The following is a 24,987-nucleotide window of genomic DNA, read 5'->3' as shown; positions in this document are numbered from 1 at the left end:
CTTTACGCAGATGGCACTCTAATAATTTGTTTTAAAAAGGGAGAGAAAAGCAGAGTATAATTTGAAACAGATCCCAACACTTTCACAAGAACACAACAAGAGAGGAAGGCAAAGTAAAACCGTGAAGTTAGAGTTCAGAAGGCCGGATCCACTTTAAGAGGATCAGAACGAAATGTGTCCAAGGTCACACGGTTGCAGTGCACAAAAGTCTTGAAAAGGTTCAAAAAGTGTTGGACCAAAGAAAGGGACCAGTTAGATGGTCAAGGCGGCCAGCCCAGTCCAGAAGGTTAAGGGATTATTATTACCTTGTAGCAATCTTTAGAAAGGGAGGCCTGGCGGACACGGTACCTTAAAGTGGCGAGAATACTCCAGCGGGGGCAGTTGTTCCTGGCAGCAGATGCAAGTCGGTGCTTCGTCCGGGGGAAGAGAGGATCTCGTCAGGGAAGAAGACAGGAGTCCGTTGCACTGCCAGGGAAGAAACCAGCCGCGGAGTTCTCAGGTAAAAGGAGCGGTCCTTTTATTTGCGGTCCAGTGGTAAGTGGCTATCCGGTTGCCGGGGTGCTTGGCACGGGCAATTCGACCACAAGACGTCCTGGGATGCGAGGAAAAGAAGGTAAACTGGTAGTGCCCACCAGTCAGAGGAAGAAGCCTCTTCTCTGTCGTCGGGAAGTGGTGAGTCGGTTCCACAGGGCTCCACCGGTGGTGTCGTCGTGGTAGGTCAGCTCAGGGTCTCCCTCGTCGCATTCTCAGGTCCTGTGGTGACTTTTGAAGTTCCAGTCCCCAAAGCCTTGCTTTTATGCAGCACACCCCCATTCACTCAGCCTAGCTGTCAATCAAACGTGTTAACTGGTGAGCCGGCCGGCTCACCACTTGGGCCAATCACACAAGAGTGTGACTTGATTTACCAAGGTAACTCAGTCCAGGGTGCCTAAACCCCCTCCCACACCCCCTGTGGTACCCAGGCAGAGTGGCACCACTTTTGGAGGCTTCTGTGGAGAAGCCCGCCAAAAAGTGGAACAAAGGGCTCGACTTGGGTTGGAGTCACAGAAGAGAACACAAACGCCATTTTAGAATCGAGTCCTGGCAAAAAATACCAACCGGCGAATTAATATTAATTAAATAAACCGGCGGTATGTTCGAGGCTATGAGAATTAAATAATTAAAGTTGGTAGCCTCGAACAATGGGAAAATCCCATAGGGATATATTTGCGGTCGAATATAAAAAGTAGTATCCACTGCCACCAGCCAAAACTCGATCAGTGGGGACGGAGACGTGCCCCCTCGACTAACAGACCCCAGGGCAATCGAATTGCCCTGACCAGTACGTCCACAATATGATGGTTTGTACCGGTTTCTGTTAATAATTTGGGACTAGTAAAGCCAATGGTGACTTTACATGCCCTGGGAGACAGTAGTCAGTCCCAGGGTATGGAGTCTATGGTGGGGTGTCACTATGACACCCCTGTGTCACTGCACGGAGGGTGCTGTGTAACACACATAGTAAAAACACATGAGACCCTATGGAGTAAAGGACCCCATGGCCCATAAAACACATTAACAGTCAAAGGAACACCATAAATCATGTCCAAGAGTGGGAGAAAAAGAGTCTCACTCTTGGCAGGAGAAAAAAACAAACTCCAGAAATCCAGCAAAGCTGCTGGGGGACTCACTAGGTTAGGAAATTCAGCCTAAAGAGAGAATTCTCCCCAACACTCTACGCTTGTCGGGCATGGTTGTTTCCCGAATCAGGCTCTGTTTGATTTTTATCAGCAACTCCGACTACTTTTTTGGATGGTTTTATTGGGCAATCCCGTAGAAAATGTCCTGAGGCCCCACAGTACAGACATAATTGCATCTGCCGTCTCCTTTCTCTTTCCTTTTGAGTTGAGGGTCCTTTGACCCCCACGATCTGCATCGGTTCTGATGCATCTATTCCTTTGGAGTTAACATTAGGTTTAACCAATACCCGATTCTCTAACTTGGCTCGATCAGCCTTTCTATTCTGAAGTCGGTGGTCTAACTGGACCACTAAGTCTATATATTCTGCGCAATCCTGAGGTGGGTTCACAACTTGGGCCAAAACATCTTTGAGTTCACCCCGAAGTCCACGATGAAATAATGTGACTCGTTTTTCTTCTGGCCACCCGGTTTCCACCACTAACCTATTGAAGGTTGCGATATAGGTTAGCAGAACCTGATTACCTTGTCGTAGGGATAAAAGTTTGTTATCCAGGGCCTGTCCTTGTGAATGTCTGGCAAATAGTTTTTCCATTCTCAATTGAAAACCCTGAAAATCCTGAAGAAGAGGGTCATCCTGGTTGACTAGTGGAATTGACCAATCCGCTGCGCTACCACTAAGGTATGATAGTACAAAGGCTACTTTAGCTTGATCATTTGGGAAAGCTCCAGGTCTGCATAAAAAGTGCAAGCGGCATTGGTTCATGAACACGGTGAACCTTTTCGGGTCCCCAGCAAAACGTTCGGGTGGAGCTAAAGGAATGCTCCCTGGTAGGACCACTTGCACAGGGTTGCTCGATGAAACAGGAGTTGGATTCCCCCCGAGTCCAGGTAGCGGTGTTTGCCCAGCTTGGTTCTGCAGCATTTGTCTAACAAGATCATCAGTGCGCTCCTTTGACATGATCAGTTCCCTCCTGAGAGCATTAGTTTCCTGGCGCATGGAGTGCACTTCAGCCCTAAATTCCCCTAACAATTGGGCTAGTTGGTCGGTTTCAGAGGTTTCCATGGCGCCCCGGTGGGTGTTTGTAGATAGGCTTTGCGTTCTTTTACGTTCACCTGGCTCCCACAGGGGCGTCGGTCAGACCCGGACTGCTGCGGCCTCCACCAACGTGATGCGTAGTGCAGAGATGACAGACTGGACTGGCCCTCCTAATCTCGTCTGCTTGACCCGTAGAAGGATTCTCCTGCAAGTGGAGAGAGGAATTTAGCCACCCGTGGATTCTAGTGATGGCACCTACCTGCTCTCCCCACTAATCACCTCCAAAATCCCCTTCCAGTACTCTCACCTTATATTCTTAAAAGATGAGCTCTCCATCCTGCGTGGATTGCAGGGGCGGTAGACACCAGTTGCTTCACTGGTTAAAAGGCGTTGGGGAGTTCCGGACGAGAGTTGACTCTGAGGTTCCTGGCGAAGACCAGTAAGTATAGAGTTCATAGAGTTCAATATGTCCGATGTTCACTCGTATCCCATTCCTTTCTTATCTTGCAGTGGAGTTCGAGAAAAGATGGTCTTGTGGCGGTAGCTGTGGGTGCAGGTAAGAGTCTGTATTACCCGATGCTGTCCGGTAAAGGATGCATGTGTTTAACGTGTTGTTTTTCTCTCTGTTTTCAGATGTGGCGTTTGAAGATGTGAAGAGTTAAAGAATAATGCCTCCGGTGGTAATCAGGTAAGTCTATGGTGGTAAGAGAGATTGTATTTGTTGGCTCTCTCGGCTCACCTGGTTGTTTCTTTTGTCCCCAGATGCCGGAGCCGGCGAAGAAATGATGGAGGCAGCGCCGGATCGAAAGGTGCTGTGAGGACTGGTGAGTATGGCGCGGCGCTGCAGCTGGTAGAAAGAATGTCCTTTCCAGGTGCTGACACTTGATGGTTCCGGAATCAGGTGAGAAACTGGAATAAAGTTTGTTTTCTAACCTTGCCTTTACTTTCCTTCTTCTCTAGGAGCTCCGGACTCCGGACGGGCGTGGCAGAGGTCTGGAAGCTGACTTGCAGGCACGGTGAGCGTCACGCTGCTGGATGCAGAATAACGTGAAGCGTGTGTTGCTGGTCGGGCGTGGTTTAAATAGCCTCAAAAGTAGTTGCAGGTAAGAAGTCCCTAGAACCACACCCGAGTAAAAAATAGTCCCTGTAGAAAAATAGTCCGTTTCAGGCTTCATGTTGGATTGGAGTCATTTGCAGCATGGTCTGCCTGAGGTAAGTAATGACTATGAGCCTGGTGCCTTAGTTGCCAGGACTGATTTCTACTATGAGCCTGGAGCCTAAGGCGCCAGGACTGAACCCAGATAGCCCCTAGCCGGGGCTGCTGAGGTTTTACTAAATGTCTAGATGCCTGCTCCCGGGGCTGATGGGCTTGGTCCAGATGCCTGGGGGTAGGCATCATGACAGTATCTAAAAACTGCTAAAGTGCAATCTTCACGACAGTTACTCTGGGCCCTATTCTTCGCTGAATATGACTACGTGATTATATTTCGACCTGGAGTCAAAAACGGGAAGGCTGATGCTCTTTCCCGTATGGGTATTGAAGAACAGTGCTACAAACCACCGGATCCGATACCTATTATCCCATGTGATAAACTCCTGGGAATTACAGCAACCATCACTCAGAAAGAACTGCACGAAAAAATCCAAAACTTGATGAGTCCTAAACAATCACAAGAGTGGTGCACACAAGGGGAACATTACATGATAAGGGACCAGTTGCCCTACTTCAGAAACTGCTTGTTCTTACCAAATCAGGAACTACGAGAACAAGTCATGTCCAGCTATCATGATTCCTTAATCGAAGGCCACCCGGGGATCGCAAAAACTTTAGCCAAAGTAAAACGGAATTATTGGTGGCCCACGTGGCGTAAAGACATTGTTCAATTTATCCGATCTTGTGGAGTATGCACTCAAAACAAATCATCCAAACAGAAACCAGCAGGACTTTTGCAACCATTGGATATCCCACCAGCACCCTGGCACATGTTATCCCTCGACTTTATTACTGACCTACCATCCAGTCAGGGATTCAACACCATTCTAGTAGTTGTGGACCTGTTTTCAAAAATAGCACACTTCATCCCTCCTAAAGGGGCTCCCAAACGCTTCCACTCCAGCAAAAGTATTTCTGGAATGCATCATACAGCTCCATGGTTTCCCCTCGGTACTGGTTTCGGATCGTGGTACTCAGTTCGTGTCCAAATGTCTGGAGGAAGTGCTGCTCTTTGGCTCACATTGACATCCGACTATCCACCAGTCACCATCCCCAAATGGATGGTCAAACTGAGCGAACAAATCAGACGCTCGAACAGTATCTACGCTGTATGCTCTATCAAGCTGAGGAGAGCTGGTCAGATATATTATGGTTTGCTGAATATGCCTATAACAACTCCCTACACACCAGTACTGGGCAAACACCCTTCTATGCCATATATGGTCAACACCCACACACTTCCGAGTTGGACACCCCTACGAACTTAGAAATGCCAGCAATTAAAACCTTACATGCAACCATTTCACAAACCTTCAAAAGGGCAGCAGAACACCTACTCCGAGCTAAGGATTGTCAGAAGAAATTTGCAGACCAACACCGAATCAAAGCCCCTAACTACCAAGTGGGAGACAAAGTCTGGCTGGCATCCAAGCATGTACCCATTAAAGGGACCCGAACCTTCCGTCCAAGATACCTAGGCCCATACACTATCACCTCCTTTATAAATCCAGTAGCTGTCAAACTAGCCTTACCAGCTAATATGCTAATTCATCCTGTGTTCCACGTGTCCCTCTTAAAGCCTGTTTAATCTGGGACCCGTGTGACACCAGCACCAAAGCCAATAGAGATCACAGGAGAGCCAGAATTTGAGGTCAAGGACATCCTGGATTCCAAATATGTCAGATCCAAACTATACTATGTAGTGGACTGGAGAGGGTACGGTCCCCAGGACAGAACATGGGAACCCTGTGAATACATCCACGCACCTCGTCTGCTTAGGAGGTTCCACCAAAACCACCCAAATAATCCGGGACCTGAGGGGAAAGCCACCTTGAGAGGGGCCTTGGGGGGGAGTGCTGTCACGATTCCTGCCCCCAGCCCCCCGGCATATCAGGCTGGAGCCAGGTCACGGCCACCTAGTCGGCCCCTAAGGGCCTCTCCATCTCCCCAGACACCTACTTGGACTCAGACTTTGCGCCTTTGGCACCAAGCTCACACACAGTCCTGAGATCCACTTAGTATTGGACTTGCAATGTATTATGGGGCAATGGATGACGCCATGTAATTTAGTACCTTGAACTGGATGAGCGGTCTAGTCTTTCGGGTGTGGCTCAGCCCAGGGATACCTGGGATACCTAAAGACTATTTAAACCACACCCTGCCTGAGAAACATGCTTTGCGTTTCTCTGCACCTGCAGCGTGACACTCACCGTGCTCGGATCTCCTGAAGAGGCCCACTTCTTTCTTTAGCGCAAGCGCACCTGCAAGAATAAGAACTTTGTTGCCAATACTCACCTCGAAGAGCATCCAACTTCTGTCCAGCTCTTCCCAGTCTTGCGGATTCCTACGGCAGAGTCATCTCCATCTCGGCACGCCGCGCCCTACCAAAGCGGAGCAGAATAGAAGAAAAGACGTTAGTAAGCATTCTGCAATACTTAGCTCTCTCAATTTGCAAATAGAGTCTAATCCTTACCTGAACTCCCGTTGATCAGACAACTTTTGCTCCGGAGCATCCCGCCGATCTGAAAAAGGGGAAAAGACACATCAGGTTAGCGCATAACATTTAAGAGGCGCCGCACATCGCGCTTTCTCACCGCAGCTCATCTCCTCAGCTCGCTTCCATGCTGGGTTACTGCGGCACCTAAAAGGACACAGAAAAGACGAACATTGGTTAGTACTAAGGAAGCCAATAAGCATCACGCTCCGCATTCCTAGTTACTTCAGCAGCGCATCACCATCCTCAAGACCTTCATCACCTAAGGAAGGAAAGTCACAGTATTAAAGGGACTAGAGCCATCAGAACTTTTGTAAGACCCAATCCAATTACCGGTCAGGCTGAAGCCGCAGCAAGCCCTGTCCGCCGGGCATGTGCCAGTGAAGCAACTAGGCACCATCCAGCCCGCATCACCCAACGCACCCCTGCATCGAAGGCTGGACGGAGAGCGCCCCACATCAAAAAACAAGGTGAGGAGAGGTCTGGGGGAAGGTTGGAACCCAGGGAAGAAAAGGGGGGGAAGACAAGTAAGACCAATGGGGATTTGACCTCTGATAATACTGTGTTACAGGCCCAGTGCTTGGTTGAGCAAGTCCAGGGGAGGGTTCGAAGTGGTCGGTAGTCTGGACTGGCTGAGTGGTGTCCCCGTGGATATCAGGTGAGCGTTACAATCACAGCCTTTATTAACACCTCCTTCAAAACAGGTATTGTTCCAGACAATCTTAAGGACGCATGGGTGATCCCACTGCTTAAAAAAACATCCTTAGACCCGAGTATACCAACTAACTACAGACCTATCACCACCGTCCCTTTCATGCTCAAAATACTAGACCTTGTTGCCTACCTGCAGATTCAAGACTATCTGGAATCTAACAACCTCCTCATTCTTAGACAATCCGGCTTCCGTCCCAGGCATGGGACCGAAACGGCTTTGATAGATCTGAAAACACAAATCGAAGTCTTGAAAGACAACGGGAAATTAGCCTTGCTATTACTCCTAGACCTTTCCGCGGCCTTTGATTTGGTTAATCACCAAATCCTGTGCCAGCACCTCCGTTCTGCCGCTCACTTCCCTGACTCAGCCACTGCGTGGATCAGTTCCTTTCTTAGCAACAGATCCACGAGGGTCTTCTCCTCATCAGCCTCCGCTGACCCCGCTCCGATTCATTGCGATGTTCCTCAAGGCTCTTGCATGTCACCTAGACTTTACAATGTGTTTACTAAACCGCGTTTTGTTGTTCTTGATTATCTGGGTGTCTCTTACACAAATTATGCTGACCACACACAGATACTATCCCTATCACAGGTGACTATACAGTTGGCACTAAGGCATTGAATGACGTATATCTGGTCATCCAGGCTTGGATGGCCCAACACGAACTTTGCCTCAATGATGACAAGACGGAGCTCGTCATCCTGGACTCCACTCAACGTCTTAATAAATTAATTCACTCCTATCAGTCTTTCATCATAGACGGCAACGTCCAAGGACACCAAAACCTTAGATATCTATCTCGACTGTACTCTGTCCCTGACGAGACAAACTAATGCAGTCAGATCAGCGTCGGCATATACCTGTAAACTTATTGCAGCCTGCAGACCTTTTCTAACCACCCCCAATAGCATCACCTTAGCCAGAACGCTCATCATGTCTAAGATAGACTATTGTAGTGCCCTTTATTTGGGGACTAGCCAGGCTAACCTCAACAAATTGAAAATCACGCAGAACAATGCCACCATAGCGGCATTAAACATTCCTAGAAACCAACATATTTCTGAATTCAGAACTAATCTACATTGGCTCTCTGTCAAGCAGAGAATCTCTTTGAAAACACTTGCCCTTACTCACAAATGCCTGGCCAGCAAGGCCTCCCTTTACCTATCCAACTGCCTTTCTCTCCACACATCCACCCGACCCCAAAGAATTGCTCAGACACACAGCCTATCTCTACCCAGATTTAAACTTCAAAAAGCTGGGGGTGCGAGCTTCCCTGTTTTGGCTTCCAAGCTTTGGAACTCTCTCCCCAATACCATCAGATCTGAGCCCTCATTCAATTCCTTCAAACAGAAAACGAAATCATAGCTCTTCGCTAAAGTCTGATTCAGTCTTTTGATCTCAGCTATCCCCTTAGAGTTATTTGCTGCCAGCCTTAGCTTTCTGGCTCCACTACCCTATTGTAAATGATACCTTGCTTAATTTATGCTGCCTTCATGTTAATTTGTTCAAGATCGTTTGACTATGTAACACTTTGATCCAAGTTCACCCACTACTGTATGTACTTGTAACTGGTTACAGCTTGACCCAAGCTCACGTTCTATTGTATATTTGTCACACTCACCTGTGTCTCTGCAGGAGCGATGGACGAGCCTCCCTTGACCCTGGGTCTTCACTTCCCGTGTTTCACCCAGAGGAATACCTTGATCTTTAGTAGGGTGTGCACTCCATCCTGCATTTGCAGGGGCGCGATTCACTCATGTGATTGGTGCCAATGTCTGTAGGCTGAGTTCAGATGCCAAACGCTGTTTTATGCCTTCACAGTGAGGCCGAGAGTTCAAAGCGCCAGTTTCTTCACATGCTAGAAAGTCCTTCCCACAAGTGAACATTGCAAGGAGAATGTTGAGTGTCCAAAATTGTCCGTATTGTCTTTGTTTGCCAGTATTTTTGTGGGTGAGTAGCGCTGCGTGTAGAAGCTAGCTGTTGGTAGGTTTGCGCAGTGCCTTCAATTCGAGCGCACCTGGTAATGTCTTTCCCTTTCCCTTGCAGGAGAAATTATGTGGTATTAGCGCCTCGAGTCCGGGTTTAGTGCTACTGGAGACTTGATGGTTAGGTAAGTTTGCACGGAGGCTTTTGGTAAGTATGCACCACGTAGAGAGAGAGAGTGCAGTGGAATAAGTGTCTGTGTTATTGGAGCGAGCGCAATGAATGTCTCTTCTTTCTTACAGGGGTTGTGCGCTCGTGCAACTAACCTGGATTCCAGCATCGCAGGAAGATTCAGTGAGTATGCGCAGCGTTACTGACGTGCGCGTGTTAATGCTGTTCTTCTTTGTTCTTGCAGGTGCCGATGTAGAAGTCCCCTCTTGACTGGCGATAGCTGCGGCATGGAGTAAGAACCAGGTAAGCTGAAGCTGAATGATCCAGAGCGGGAAAGCAGAAGTAGGATGATCCGGAGCAGGTAAGCAGAAGCAGGATGATCCGGAGCACAGCAAGTGTGTTGCTGATACAGCTCACAGTAAGCAACACGAAGCACTGGAAGAAACTTGGGTGTGGCTTATATAGCTAGCCACACCCAAACACTAGAGAGTTCATGAGTTATCATGCACTTCCTGTTTCGCAACAGGAAGTGGTAACCAGGAAGTTACTACAAACACTAGGAAGGAATGAAAGGAGGGATTTGTTATGGGTTCTTTGTGTGCCTATGCCAGGCCTGCCAAGCCTCCACCCAGCTTGCCCCAACTACCTGCCTGATATGCATGACAATATTTATGTAATTGTGTCCATTAAGTTTTCGTGCCCTGATGCCTCTGGGCCTGGCGTGCTACAAATAAATAAAATACAAATAAGTAGTAGAAATGTCCGTGGTAGCAGAAGGAATAACCACCGGGGGACAATACGTGTTTTCAATCGGACGAATAAAATCAGAGAAACACGGAAGTACTGAGTGGTGCAAAGCTTGTTTTTGTCCGATGTAAGCACAAGTGTTCGCCGCATTTACCATGTAGCAACTGCAGTTAATGTCCTGGTGAAAGGCAACATGGGCGACGTGTGCATGAAGTGAAGCGGCCCTTTTGCATTCATGTTAGCCACCAATTGATCTAATTGATTCGACTGATGAATGCTCTTAGCTTCCAGAGATTCAAACAATTTCAACATTGAAACCACTGAAGAGTTGATAGCATTCAATGTTATTTTAATCAGCATGTTGGCTTGAATCGGTAAACCTATTCCCATCGACTGACAAGCTGGGGCAAGAGAAGGTCTACGCAGAGTCGGCTGACTGAATGAGGCCGAAAGATCAACAGAAATGTCAGGCTGCTGCTCAAATAAACTAGAAGATTTATACAAACTGCTGTTGATTTCTTGAGGTGCCTTTAATATAGGTGACAAGTGAGATGTATTTCTCATAGGTAAAGTGGAGGACAAATCAGTTATTTGCAAAGGTACAGCATGTGTTTTGTCAATAACTAATGCCTTCTGTTGGTGGAGTAAATGAGCGTCCACAATACCAGTACATGTGGCCGGAGGTACAGCATCCAAACTTATGTTAATGGAAGGAGGCATTTGAACATTTTCTAAAACATTGACTGATACATGACCTACTTTCTCAGACGCAAGTGCAATTTGAGAGTCAGAAATTGAGACATTTAAAGGTGTGGTGTAGAAATCAAATCAATAGATGACATCACATTGGTTGACATTTCATTTACATTAGTAAGTGGGGAAGGCTCACCTTCAAAGATGACATTAGAATCAAGACAAGTTGGATAGAAATCACGGATGTCACCACAGTCCATTTTTTTTTCCAGGAACAATGGCAGGAAACTCACTCAGTTTCCTTTTTAAAGGCAATAGTGGGAGAGGTTCTTGGCAGCGGCAGATTTAGAAGGACCGAGGCACGCGTGACTACCAAGTGCGTAGGCATATCTGTAGTTAAAGTGTACATGCCGTTTGATAAAAAGTAAAAAAGGAGAGAAAAAGAAAATTGAAGGTGGTGTTTAAAAAAAGGTCTAAAGACTGTGAACGCTGAAAAGCTTAACCGCTTAACAGCATAACAGCAGACTTTAGAAAGCTGACTTCGGTAAACGTGCGCTCGAGAAGTGCAGCGTTCCCATTAATGTAGGTGTTGTGGGTAGAAAGGAGGAGTCTGAAGCCGAGCTCCTACAACAAACAAAGGAGAGTGGTTAGATTCTTTCAATCCTGGGGTAAGTTCACATTAAGTCCACAAAGTCCACAAAGAAGTCAGACTGACGTCAGCAGCCGCAGTCGCCTCTTAACATACCAAGTGAAATTCCAAAACGAAGGAAACTAAGCAATCGGGAAACAATGGGAGAGCGGGGCTCCTGCAGCAACCAGCCTTAACAGCAGACTTTAGAAAGCTGACTTCGGTAAGCGCATGCTCGAGAAGCGATGCTTTCCCGTTAATGTAGATGTTGTGGGTAGAAAGGAGGAGTCTGAAACCAAGCTCCAGGTGAAATTCCAAATGAAGGAAACGAGGCAATCAGGAAAAACAGGGAGAGCGGGGCTCTTGCTGCAACCATCCTTAACAGCAGACTTTAGAAAGCTGTCTTCGGGAAACACAATCCCTATATAAATTGGTCAGCTGGAACCATGTTTTTGGGATCAGAACAGTGCCTTTCTTCTTGCCTTCCTGAAGGTGCCGTAGGACTGTTCGCTTCACCTCACCAAGAAAAGATGACTTCCAGACCTTCAGCCATTTCTAACATCACACTATTACCTGAATACTACCAGGAATACCAAGGTGTGTTTTCCAATGAAGAGTTCAAGGAATTACCTCCTCATCGAAAAGATGATTGTTCCATTGATCTTCTACCTGAAGCATAAGTACCATTTGGCAGGATGTATACCTTATCGGGTCCCGAAAAAGAAGCCTTGAGAGAGTATCTTCAAACAAATTTACATCATGGTCTTATAACAGAATCTAAGAGCCCCGCAGGAGCCTCTCTCTTCTTCATACCGAAGAAAGATTGCAAAGAACTAAGACCTTGCATAGACTATGGGGATTGAATAAAGTAACCCTCAAAGATCGTTATCGATTACCGCTCATACAAGACATCCTGGAAGCGGTTAAAGGAGCTTCTATTTTCACAAAACTAGACCTTAGGGGAGCGTACCACCTGATCCGAATTAAGCATGGAGATGAGTAGAAAACTGCGTTCCGCACGCCCTTTGGGCATTACGAATACTGTGTAATGCCTTCGGACTAGCTAACGCACCCTCGGTTTTTCAATGTTTTGTGGCACACATTTTTGCAGATTTGCTTCTACATTCTCTCATAGTCTATTTAGACGATAACCTAATCTTCTCTCAAACACTACAAGAACATGTACAACATGTGGCAGAGGTTTTACGCAGACTTCGAAAACATCATCGTTATGCCAAGATCGAGAAATGTTCTTTGCATCAGTCCAGTATACCTTACTTAGGATTCATCCTTTCTGCTGAAGGAGCAGCAATGGATCCGAGGAAAGTGAAGGCAATATTACAATGGAAACCACCCCAAAATGTTAAGGAGATACAAAGATTCTTAGGATTCTCCAATTTTTATCATAAATTCTTTCCGGGTTTTTCCGGGTCATCAAACCTTTGACAACACTTTTGCAGAAAGGAAAGAGCTTCAGTTGGAACCAGGAAGCTCAACAAACCTTCGAGAAGTTGAAAAACGCCTTTTCTTCTGCGCAAATTCTAAGATTACCTGATCAATCCAAACCCTTCATTTTGGAAACAGATGCATCTGAAGCTGCAATAGGAGGGGTCCTTAAACAGGTTTCCAATAACAGCATTGAACACCCTATCGCCTACATGTCAAAGACACTTACCAGTTCAGAACGCAAATACACCGTTCTTGAAAAATAATTATTAGCCATGAAGAGTACTTGTCAAGAATGGAGACACTTACTTTTGGGGGCTCACAAAACTTTGAGTGCCACAGGTGAAAGACGACGTTAAAGAGTACATATCCTCTTGCTCTACTTGTCTTCAATCCAAGACTCCTCGACAGTTACCCATAGGCAAACTGATACAACCTACTATGCCTACCCGTCCATGGGAGAAGATTTCTACCGATTTCATTGTGGAACTTCCTCCTTCATCACACAATACCACAATAATGGTAACAATTGACTCTTTGACCAAAAGGCCCATTTCATTCCTATGACCAAATTACCTTCAGCAGCTCAGATGGCTTCTTATTTTCTACAGACAATCTTCCGTTTACAAGGGTGCTCAAGAGCATTCTATCAGACAGAGGACCTCAGTATATCTCAGCCTTCTGGAAACATCTGTGTCATTAATTAGGAATCCAGAGTGACTTGTCATCTGGGTATCAGCCACAATCCAATGGCCAAACAGAAAGACTTAACCAATCATTAGAGCAATACCTTTGTTGCTTCATTTCTGCTTCACAAGACAATTGGAGCTCGTTGTTACCATATGATGAGTTTGCATATAACAACTCACTACATTCTGCCATACAAGTGTTACCATTCCTGTGCACTTATGGATTCCATCCATCTGTATTCCCAACAGCCACACCAACTCCGACTAAGGTACCTTCTGTAGGTGCTTTGGTGGCTAATATACAAGCTGGCCATTTTACAGCACTCACTGCGCTCTCAGGCGCGAGGCAAAGAGCTAAGCTACAAGCGGACAAAAAAGGCTCACAAGAAACCAGCTACAATCCTGGGGACATGGTATGGCTTTCCTCTAAGTTTCTTCCAAAGCGTCTTATACCATCTAAATTGTCTCCTAAATATTTTGGACCGTTTACAGTACTCAAGGTTGTAGGTGAAGTGGCTTATCGTATTCAACTACCTGCATCATGGCATCAAATACACAATGTATTTCATGTTTCACAACTGAAACAACATGTTATGGACAAATTCAAGAGGAGACTAACATCTATACCTCTACCAATCGACACACCTGATGGTCCTGAATATGAGGTCTCAGCAATCTGTGACTCCAGGTATTACCGGGGATCATTACAGTATCGTATAGATTGGAAAGGCTATGGACCTTCTGATCGCCCATGGGAACCAGCAGTTTCAGTCCATGCTCCTACTCTGGTAAACAAATTCCATCGAAAACATCCCTGGAAACCAGGCACAATGACCCCACGGGGAGGGCATACTTTTAGAAGTCCCTCAAGATCCATTTGGATGCGGTGGAGAAAACATCATCCACATTACTTAAAATGGAATCCAAGATGGCGCATCCTCTGCTCCATTTGACTGAAACCCATGTGCAGGTCTAGTCTTTTCCAAAATGGCGATGATCGCCTTCCCGATTCTATATTACTTCTCACTAAGAACGGGTAAGTGCATCGGTTCTGTGATCCGCTCCCTTGTGCCTAGCTATTACCACAGCACTTAAACTCTAATCACTACTTCTTTAGTGATTCTGTTCCTACTGCTTCTTGGCAGTCCTTTGCATTCTTTGCATTCTTCCTGATTAAGCTCCTCCAGTGTTCTCTCCGTTCCTTTCATTCTCTTATTTACTTTTTCTTTCCTTTCCCGTTAATTCTTCCTTTCACTTTCTTTACTCTTAACACCTCTTAGCATTACTGCTCCGTCTACCTAGTTTCTTTTCCTTTCGCGGGCAGTACCTGTTCGCTGCGTCTTCCGCGGCTCCTTTCTGTCCTTTTTGCTGCAGTCGGTGTGATTTCACCACGGCTCAACGCAGCTCATCTACAACAGCTCCCCCTCGGTTTCCTAGCCACGGTTTGTGTTTTTATACTGCGGCTCTACCGCGGCTCTCCTAGGATGAGCGGCATCTCGTCAGCTTTTCCTGCCATGCGCTGAGTGTCTTCACTGCTGCGCTTCTGCCTCTTGGAGAACCTCTGCCTCTGGTATGCATCCATTCCTTGCACAAACAGGAGTTTTCCCATTGGAACCAGTTGGGACTCTGCCACTTTGCCAATACAGCAGGGCCTACCACCACTACCACATCCCGGCAGCTTCACTACTACATCAAGCTACGAATTACATTGCCACACTGAAGTTCCAGCTTGCCGGGTTGTATTCCCCACGAGGGTTTCCCAAAGGTGCTGCCCCCGAGGTGCACAGAGCCCATTTACTGGCCTCTGGACGCCTTGTGGGAAGCATTCTCATTCCACGCCTGCAATTATAGAGCACCTACAGATCAGCACCTACAAAGACTGAAGACAGCAATTGTGAGCACCAATTTTTTTTTACAAGAAGATTGTTACACACAGTGCCTACCTGCCAGTAAACCTTCATAAATTAGAGTACGGAAATAAATCTTGCCTTGCCTAATGTCTTAACCAACTTGTCTTTCCATGGCTTTGGATAAGCATTGGACGCAGTGATTTCATTGAAACACTGTAAGTCAATGCAAAACCTCCAGGTGTTGTTGGACATTATGAGAAGGACTAGATGTGAAGACCACTCACTGTATGACTTCTCAATGACACCCAGGTGTAACATCTTTTTCAGCTCTTCAACAATGTGTTGCTTTCTAGCCTTAGGTTGTCTATTGGGCTTGAGATGGATTTGTTGTCCACGATGATTTTATGGAAATTTCACTGCACATGTCCGGGCTTCAGAGAGAACATATCTGCATACCTTTTAATCAATTGGGTAAGTTCCTTGCGTTAGTTCATGGACAACACCACTGAAATGGTTACCCCAGGAACTTCGATTGGCAAGGGTATTTGCCTTGTTTTGTTAGTATTTGTAAAGGCATCATAAAGCAGACACAGACAACAGAGTCAAGGTTTATTTTCAAAGTTTTATTTAACTCAAAATGCAGGATAGATTAAGGCCTAACATGCCCTATGCTAAGGTGGGAGTTCCCTACCTAAAGAAAACTAAGGATATTCAATTTTATGAAGTCCAAATCAAGTGTCTGTCTGTGTCCAAAACCTATACTTGCCCTAACAACTATCTTTATACAATGTGTAGGGATGTCAGCATCAAAATGAGTAGTGTCGAAAATAAGGTTCAAAGCGTCTTCAAGCTCTTGTCTTGAAATCAGCTTCCCCTTCCCCAATTTCAAAACAGTTCACAAGACAGTGGGGTTCCCTTCCCCGAGAGATGAAAATCTTCCAGCTTTTTCAAAAACAACACAGTTCCTTGGGACACTTCCCAGCTCTTTTGATATTGGTTCTTTTCACTAGTTCACGTAGGCAGTTGAATGTCTTAACTTCAAAGTCACATAAGAGGTTGTTGTAAAACACAATCTTTATGGAAACTTTCAGTGGCTTCTCCATACAGGAGGGCAGCTCTGTCCAGAAATTCAGCTGGTTGGGGAAAATAAGTGTGCAGCGTGCAGAGCCACTGAGTTCTGTTTGTGTTTGCAAGTGACAACACAGGTTTCTTTCTTCCTCAAGCAGAACAGGCCTAACATCTTGGCTCCAAACCTCAGCCTTGCACCTCCTGCATGTGCAGTGCCTTCTGCCTGGAATCTTCTGCTGTTTGCAAGCTCCATGCCTTCATGTTGCTAGCTGGCCTGTTGGTTTTAAGATCGTGGTGTATACGTTTTCAGCCAACCCAAGCGAAAGCCACTGCAGCAGGCAATATTTTGGGTCGGTCAATGTCCTCTGAAGAAATTCAGTCTCCTGCGTTCGCGAGATTACTTTTGGTGTTCCGTTAGGAGTACCAGAGAGGACTGGAGTTTTGCCATTTGCCTGGGTGCTTGGATGCACCCCTGGCGAGCTGGCGCCGACAGCCCTTCACACTTTGGTGTGACAGGCCTTTCTTATTTTGCTGCCTTTGTCCCTTCCTCCCTGCCTTGTCCTGCTCTTAGATCTTTGTCACCTAGATGCCATCAGCACCCTCGTGTGACTCCCTTCCGGTCTGGTGCTGGTGACATTGGGCCATGTGTGATGGTGAGCGAATGCTGCAGGGAGTGCTGAGAATTGTTTTGGCTTATGGCACCTTTATATTCCCTATGTCTTATGGCATTGCCCCTTCGCCCCCCGCTTATTACCCCATGCCCTGTAGCTCCATGTGCCCCTCACTACGTGGCATTGGCCAGTTCCACCAACCACCATCTCTCTTCCTTCCCCAACGTGGTGGACGCCACTTCACGTGTACTTTCTCTTTGGAGCTGGGCACTTTCTTCCTCAGCGGGAGCAGGCAAAATGAGTTAACATTATATGCCACAGGGGCTGCAGTCTCACCTTCTCCCAGCTGTATGAGCACCCTCTTGCCTGAGGGCCGCGGTCGGGGTGAAACAGAGGGCAGAGGTTGAGCATCCATTCATGCGGCAGTGGATGCTGCTTCCTCTTCTTTCTCCTGCGGGCAAACGATTACCTTGCAGGGTCGCTCCTCCTCGTCACCATTGTTATGGGGGCTGGTGAGGCTGCTCGAGCCAGCCCCATTTGTGATGGGGACAGCACTTCAGGTGGTGGGTGTGGTGGCCCGTCTCCGGGACGGGCCAATCCAGGCGTCGGGATCTCCCGACACAACTCCCAGAGCTGCGGGCACGCAGCTAGACAGGTGCAGGGATCACCCCCACACGGTCCGGTTCACTGGACGGATGATGGCTGCTGAGGGCACCCAGCACTATGGAGGCCCGGACCTGGGATCACCAGGCGGCACCGACACCAGTAGGCCATGATCACGTGGCAAACCCCCACCCCCAAGAACCACACACAGACACGAGTTGCCGCTTCCTGGGGCTCTGCTGCTCTGATCTGTGCGTGCCAGCAGATCCCCTTTTATAACAGAGGCGTCATGACGAGGTCATGACGCTCTCTGACAAAACAACGAGACCAACACACAACATCCCTCCTTTATTATAAACAAACAAAAATCACCCCACTGCAAACAGAAACTCTTACTGGGTTACACATGGTGCATTCTAGTCCGCACACCCACAGTGCCCCTACATCATCACAGCACACATTGGGTGCATTCCAGTCCGAGCACCACCTAATAGCTACTGAAACTTTAACGTTTAGCACTGCACACAACTGGGTGTGTTCCAGTCCACACCCCACTGGGGCCGACAACGGGCTCTTTGAGTTCAGAAGATCCCAGGATCAAACTGGCCACTGACGCTGCTGCAGGACACAAAGAATATATTTTCTTCATATTCCTCCTCTCTCATATCATACAGTACTTCTCGGGGACCCTCCGCCACCTGGACCGCTGCCACTTTGGGGGTCTTTCTCCCCTTTGATTCGTTCCTCCCCAATGTCCCCGTCATGTTGGCTAGAGTTGGGCTGAGGCACACCCGTGCAAAGTGAGCTCCTTTCCCGCACCTTCCACAGATGTGTCCTACCGCTGGGCAGTCCTGCGGGTGTGGAAGATCCCACACGCACTGATGGCATATCGTGGCATTGGGGTCTCTCCTCGGCCAGTCTCCCCTCCTCATCACTCTTCCTCCTAGCCACTTGCCGATAGCTGCCACCTCCTCGATCTTCACTCGCTGCATGGGGGCCTCCAACTTGAGGTGGTGTCTGGAAGAGTCCATCACCGAGGCCCGCACCTCTGCTACTTCCTGGGCCCGGCCGACGTCTAGTATTCGAGCGAGGGTAAGCGTTGGGTCCCTCAGGACTTGTTTGCGTAGCTTCGAGGAGCTGCAGCCGTAAATGGTCTGCGCCCTGATCTCATCTCCCTTGAAGTTTCCCAGGTCGTAGGACAGTGCAATGCGACGCAGCTTCCCATGGAACGCATCAAGGCTCTCCCCTTCCTTCTGCTTCGCACACCTCATCCGGAACCGTTCGTAGTCCCTGTTGACTATGGGACGAAAATACTCGTTCAGGGTTGCGATAGCTGCACCGTATGACTGATCTCTGGGCCTTAATGTCTTGAATAGCCTCTGAACGGCCAGTCCGGCGGAGTACAGGAGTGTGGGGCGTTTCGCTGCATCCTTGATCTGTATCGCCTCGAAGTACAGCTCTAGGTTTTCAACCCAGGCTGTCCACCGGGGTCCCAAACTGGCGGGCAACCCCATTGTGTCAAAGGGGTGCAGGGACGCAAGATGTCCTCGACAGATACCCTCATTGTCATCCTCCGCCATGACAAATGCTGGGCCGGATGCCTGTTGTGGCTACTGTGGTTGGATGATGTGGACTGTTCAGTGACAGCGCCCCCGGTGTCCTGACCCCTCGTGGGGAGGCCCTTTGTATGTTTATCAGTGCTCCATGGGTGGCCAGTACCTTCTGGGGGTATTGATGGTGGCAGGGATGTCCAGATGGGGGCAGCCAGTTAGGGTAACACACTGGGTGAGACCGACACGTTCTTGCCACTGGAGGCCCCTCTCTCAGCGCTCACTGATCATGGGCCTCAGTGATGCCACCCAGCAGGTCTTTCCCAGCGGGCGCACCAGCACTCCGAATGGAGCCGCTACCCCTTGTTCAGGCAGTTTTCTTTTTTTTCCGAGATCCACTTCTTTTAAGGAAAGTCTTTTATTATTTTCTCTTCAGGACCGAATGTTGATGGGCCCTCATGCAGTGTGGGCCAGCCCAGGTTCTTCACCACCACGGCACAGGCTCTCCTCCCTTCCGATCGGGCGATGCAGAGAACAAGCTCCGCCCCTTTCCTTTGTTAGGCCGGCTGGGCCACGGCCCTTTTCGTTCTCGGCCCGTCCGCCGGGCCCGCTGGGGCCACCCCCCTTTTCCTTTTTCCCAGGCGCTATGGGGGTTGGGCAGGGCGGCAGGGGCGTTCACCGCCGCGGCCCAGGCGACCCGGCCTTTCACCTGCATAGAGTCCCCAGGTGCACGGAGCAGACTGCGCGTCCTCCTCTCCAGCGGCCGATTCCGCACTGCACTGGAGGGCCAGCCCCACCCCTTTCCTTTGTTCAGGGGTGGGCGTGCACCCCCACATGGCCTCCAGGCACGCGGTTCTGACCAGACGGCCCCGGAAGTCCACTCACACCGAGTGAGCGGGGGGGCCCCTGGACTCCTCGTTGCCAATGTGGTGGCCTGTCTCCGGTCACCAGGACGGGCCAATCCAGGCGTCGGGATCTCCCGACACAACTCCCAGAGCTGCGGGCACTCAGCTAGACGGGTGTAGGGATCACCCCACATGGTCCGGCTCACCGGACGGACGATGGCTGCTGAGGGCACACAGCACTATGGAGGCCCGGACCTAGGATCACCCAGGCGGCACCGACACCAGTAGGCCACAATCACGTGGCAAACCCCAGCCCCCAAGAACCACACACAGACACGAGTAGCCGCTTCCTGGGGCTCTGCTGCTCTGATCTGTGCGTGCCAGCAGAGCCGCTTTTATTACAGAGGCGTCATGACGAGGTCATGACGCTCTCTGCCAAAACAACTAGACCAACACACAGCAGTGGAGGTGCAGCAGCTCATTAGGTTTCCGGGATCACCCGGTCTTAAACGGGATGCAGGTGGACCCTGGGCGGCTGTGCGGACACGGGCCTGGGGGGTGTTGGTGCACCCATGGATGCCCAGAGCATCCGGTTACTGTGGTGACCTGTGCAGCCCATGGCCACCAGGCTGGCATGAGGGGTCCAGGGCAACAGGGTCTGCAGGACTGTGGTCCCACAGTGTGGCCCTGCCGGCCCGAAATGAGAGACGGACACAGGAGTTCCATTTGTGGAGTCTGCCGCCGTTCTGATTCACGTGCATGCAGGAGCTCCCTTTATTAGTTTGGGTCATGAGACAGTCATGACCCATCTTAAAAGGTCAATACACATTGGGAGGGTCCCACATTACAATGATCAGAGCTGCCACAAGGAACTTAAAGGCAATGGCAAAAACAACCTGCAAAAAGCAGTTGAATGGAAGTGGCAAATATGAATAGTTCTGCAGGGAACTGTGTCAAGAGTAGCTCTCTTTCCTCAAGAAATCAAAGCTCTGTAATTGCAGGAGCTTTCTCACTGTCACTAAAATCTCTCTGGTTGAACTATATGAAACAAGCATTGGCAAAGCCAACAGTGTTGGCTTTTGTGTAGGCATGGGGTTAGCATTTTCCAGGCACTGTCATAATGGTACCATAAAATGGCAATGGCTGGTGAAATGTTGTTAGTGCCTGGGCATAATATGGCAGTGTCTGGCGAATGCCTATCCAATACCTATACAACAACCAAAACTGTTGGCTTTGCAAATGTTGTTTTTTGACAGAAATTCAGTGAATGGAACAGATGCAAAGGCACATATGCTGCTTATAAATCAAGTGGATGAAGGCACACTTGGTTAAGACATTTTTATTACTCCTGTAGCTAGTTTATAGCTGCAATTAAGCCATTACCTTTCAGAAGGCTGCTCAGAAAGCATAGAGGTAACTCGAATAGATCCCAGGAGGGGAGAGGGGATATTTTGGGCTGTGAGTGGCAGATCGTGAGTGGGAATGGCCACAGGGACTAGCTTAGCTCTGGGCAGTTAATTTGTGGGTAAAATACGAAACACCCACAGGCTGTCCCTTCTCCCATCCTATCTCACTCCTATCCACACTTCCCATGACAACGCTAATAGGCAGCACTTAATAGCCAAAACGAATGAATTGACTGTTTGGTGAAGGGCCTTGGTTTGTAACATTACTTTCTGAGTATCTCTGCTGTGTTCTGGAGTACTGCTTTTTCTCGGGTGGGATTCGACTGCACGCTTTGATTTCCCACAGTATATGAAGTTCAGTAGATCAAATGAGAGCATAAGCAAGCATCCGCCCTTTTCGAGCTAGCAATAGTTAATGTTTCCTAAGGTCAGTGAAACTAGGGTGGAAGGTAAGGTAGAACAGCGTGTCAGCAAGAGATGTTGCCTGTCTGAATTCTGACTGGTATCAAGCGAGTAAGCTGTGAGTCACGGCATTGCATTCAAGAGGGCATTGACATTCATTGGGCAGGGTCTACCTCTACAGCATATGTCCTATAAAAGCGCCGTTCTTGTGGCTAAGACTGTACATGACAATGTAATCGAGTCTATGTGCTCAATTCAAAGACATACTTTAATTTGAAGGGTGTTAGCCAGGCTTGCAAAAGAATGATGGTACCAGATTATTGAAGACAATAATAATGTAGCTAATAGTTTGAATATGGCATTGTCGACTAATTCTGAGGCAGAAGATTGTGATTTCATGGAAACACTGAATGAGAAGTAATCAGAATGTCCCTGCTCTGCGTTGAGCCAGTCTGAGCTCAGGCTTTGAACCGGCTCACCTACTCTTATTGAAGCAGCATGTGCAATATACTGGGATACATAATAACATGTTAGTAAATTTTAGAGCAGCAACACGATAAGCAACGTACAAACAAATCATCTACAGCAACTCTGCACTCTTGGACTTTGACCTCTACATAATTCTTCCAGAAATGGAACAGCATTAATTCACCAAAATATAATAGTTCTAGTTATAAAACAATTGTGATGCCCGTTTTACTTTCTTTATTATTTGATTGAAAGCATGTGATTTGCTCCCTTGAAAATAAAAAAAGCAGTATTTTTCCCATTAGTCAATTTGTATGTGTTAGTCATTTTTCCATATGCGTGTGGATGCCAGCACCCATAATATAATCATTGGGGAAGATGGCAGAGGATACTCATTTTTAGTTTGGGCTACTGGGTGTTGCTTGCAACACCTATAAGCCGAAACTATTGCATTGGAGTACCGATAGGGTGGAACAGGGGTAGACTGGGAACCAAAACAGGCTCTGCCCGGAATGACCTATGAGGAGGGACACAGAGGCTGTAGATGTTGTTTGGTGATGTGCCCACCCATTGCCTGCTCATGCTAATCCCTATGGACATTCCCACCCATTCCTGTCTCTGCCCCCCACGCCCTAAAAGACCTCCTCATGGGAACTCCTTGAGCTCGCTTTTTAAAAATGAATGTTTTTATTTTCATTTGTACTGGCTGAAATAAATCAACCTTTCAAAATAACAAATACATAACATTCATAAAAATAAGATAAAAAATAAAACAAATGGACAACCAAGCAAGACACATGAAATCAGACAATTTTTCACAGCACAAATAACATGTGAAAACTTTGCTAAACTTAGCTAGACTCATAAAGGAAACTTGACAAGACAATTTAATCTTCTTAGGCAATTTCACCAGCATGAGGTGGTGCCCAAGTTGTCAAGGAATTTCTATAGTGCATCAGCCAGTAGATACATAGTAACTATAAAACATTTCTTAGTTCAGTTGTTTTACATTTGAATCATCCTCCACGAATTCTAATTTTAAACTTGATAAGAAATTAATAGTTGCAATTTGTAATGGCATGTTAAACGAACCTAATATTATAGACCAGCATTATGGGTCTCTCTCAAAGGACGAAGTTCACGACATTCAGTGATCAGGTGGACTAGGGTTCCTCGTGACTCATGATCTGAGCAAAACCGACAAAGTTATCCTGAGTAGAGAGAAGCTTGCGTTTAGCTCGGATGTCATTAGTAAGCGTAGTATACCAGCACGATATTTGTGTAAAGGTGAACGCACTAGATACGGAGGCAAAGTGCAAACCTTTTTCAGAGAAAAGCGGGTCACTTCTCCATCCCTGTATTTTAAGCATATTTCTCTTGTTTTGATCCAGTCAACCTAAAATATTTTAACTTAGCTTTATCAGGATTATTGAGCAATAAATCATGGGAAACCTCTGCAGTGGCTAGAGTTTGATAAACTTTCAATAACCAGGCACTTACAAAAGCGTGAGTCACTGAAAACATGTAGTGAGTTAGTGTTTTCAAAATAACATCAAGCTCTGTAGAGAGTAGACATTTCCTAAACAAAGCACATAGTCGCCAATGATAGAGCGCCTGGAGGGAGACTAGCCTCAGCGCATATCTGATCCAGGCAGCTGGCGTGCATTGAAGCAACTGTAGTAACTGCCGCCAAAATGTGGCTTCCCATTTGAGAAATTGAAAGGGAGAATCACTGGGCAGAGTTTCCAAACCATAAAGCAATGAAGGGGCTATCTTCATATTCCAGAAATGCCATATCGGCATGATCGAAAATTTCCCATACTAATACATAATAATGCGAGCCTGGGAAATTGCTGAGACAAGTTTAACCTCTGCACACTCTAAGTGACCTCTTGCATGTGGTTTTCCCTCGAACAATATCCCCAGATAAGTATAGTGTGGTACTACCTTCAACAGAGACTTGTTAATGGTCCATGCATGAGCCAACGGACCGGATCTTCTTGGGGAATATGCTACGATTTGTGTTTTAACAGTGTTCACTTTCAGTTCATTCAATTGTATGTAGCCATGAAAGGCATCAAATAAACGTTGGAGACCCATCTGAGTTTTAGAAATGAGGACAAGGTCGTCCGCATACATTAGTGTTTGGATCGGATGGTTATTGGATTTAGGTGAATCTGACATTACATTAGCAAAAGAGCATCTGACATCATGGATAAAATAGTTGAAAATGGCAGACGCTAACAAGCACCCTTGTTTCAGTCCTCGTGCAGTGGTAATGTTGTCTGATAATAAACCCTCCATGGAAATGGAAATATGGATGGATGTATTTGAATGCAGGGAATGAATAACATCATACAGAGTAGGTGGACAGTGGTCTCTGTGTAACTTTGACAGTAGGATCAGGTGGCTAACCAGGTCAAAGGCAGCATGAAGGTCCACAAAAGCAAAGAAAACTTGTTGTTTTTGCATCTGGCATTGTGCTTTGATGGCATTAAGGGCAAACACGTTGATGTTGGTGCCCATACCTGCTACAAAGCCTGTTTGGTGAGGATTGCGCAGATGGAATTTCAAAGTCCATGCATTAAAGTTGCGCAAGACCAGTTTAGTGAATATCTTGCCTGGCACAGCCAGTAATGCGATTGGGCGATAATTCAATGGAATGCTGTGATCTCCCTTTTTGAAGATGGGGATAATAATAGACGTTTTCCAAGAAGGCAGGATTGTATGTGACCTTACTATTTCA

This window comes from Ambystoma mexicanum, chromosome 8 (assembly GCF_040938575.1).
Source record: "Ambystoma mexicanum isolate Mex_15411 chromosome 8, UKY_AmexF1_1, whole genome shotgun sequence".
Taxonomy (NCBI): domain Eukaryota; kingdom Metazoa; phylum Chordata; class Amphibia; order Caudata; family Ambystomatidae; genus Ambystoma; species Ambystoma mexicanum.
This window is presented reverse-complemented; position numbering follows the sequence as displayed.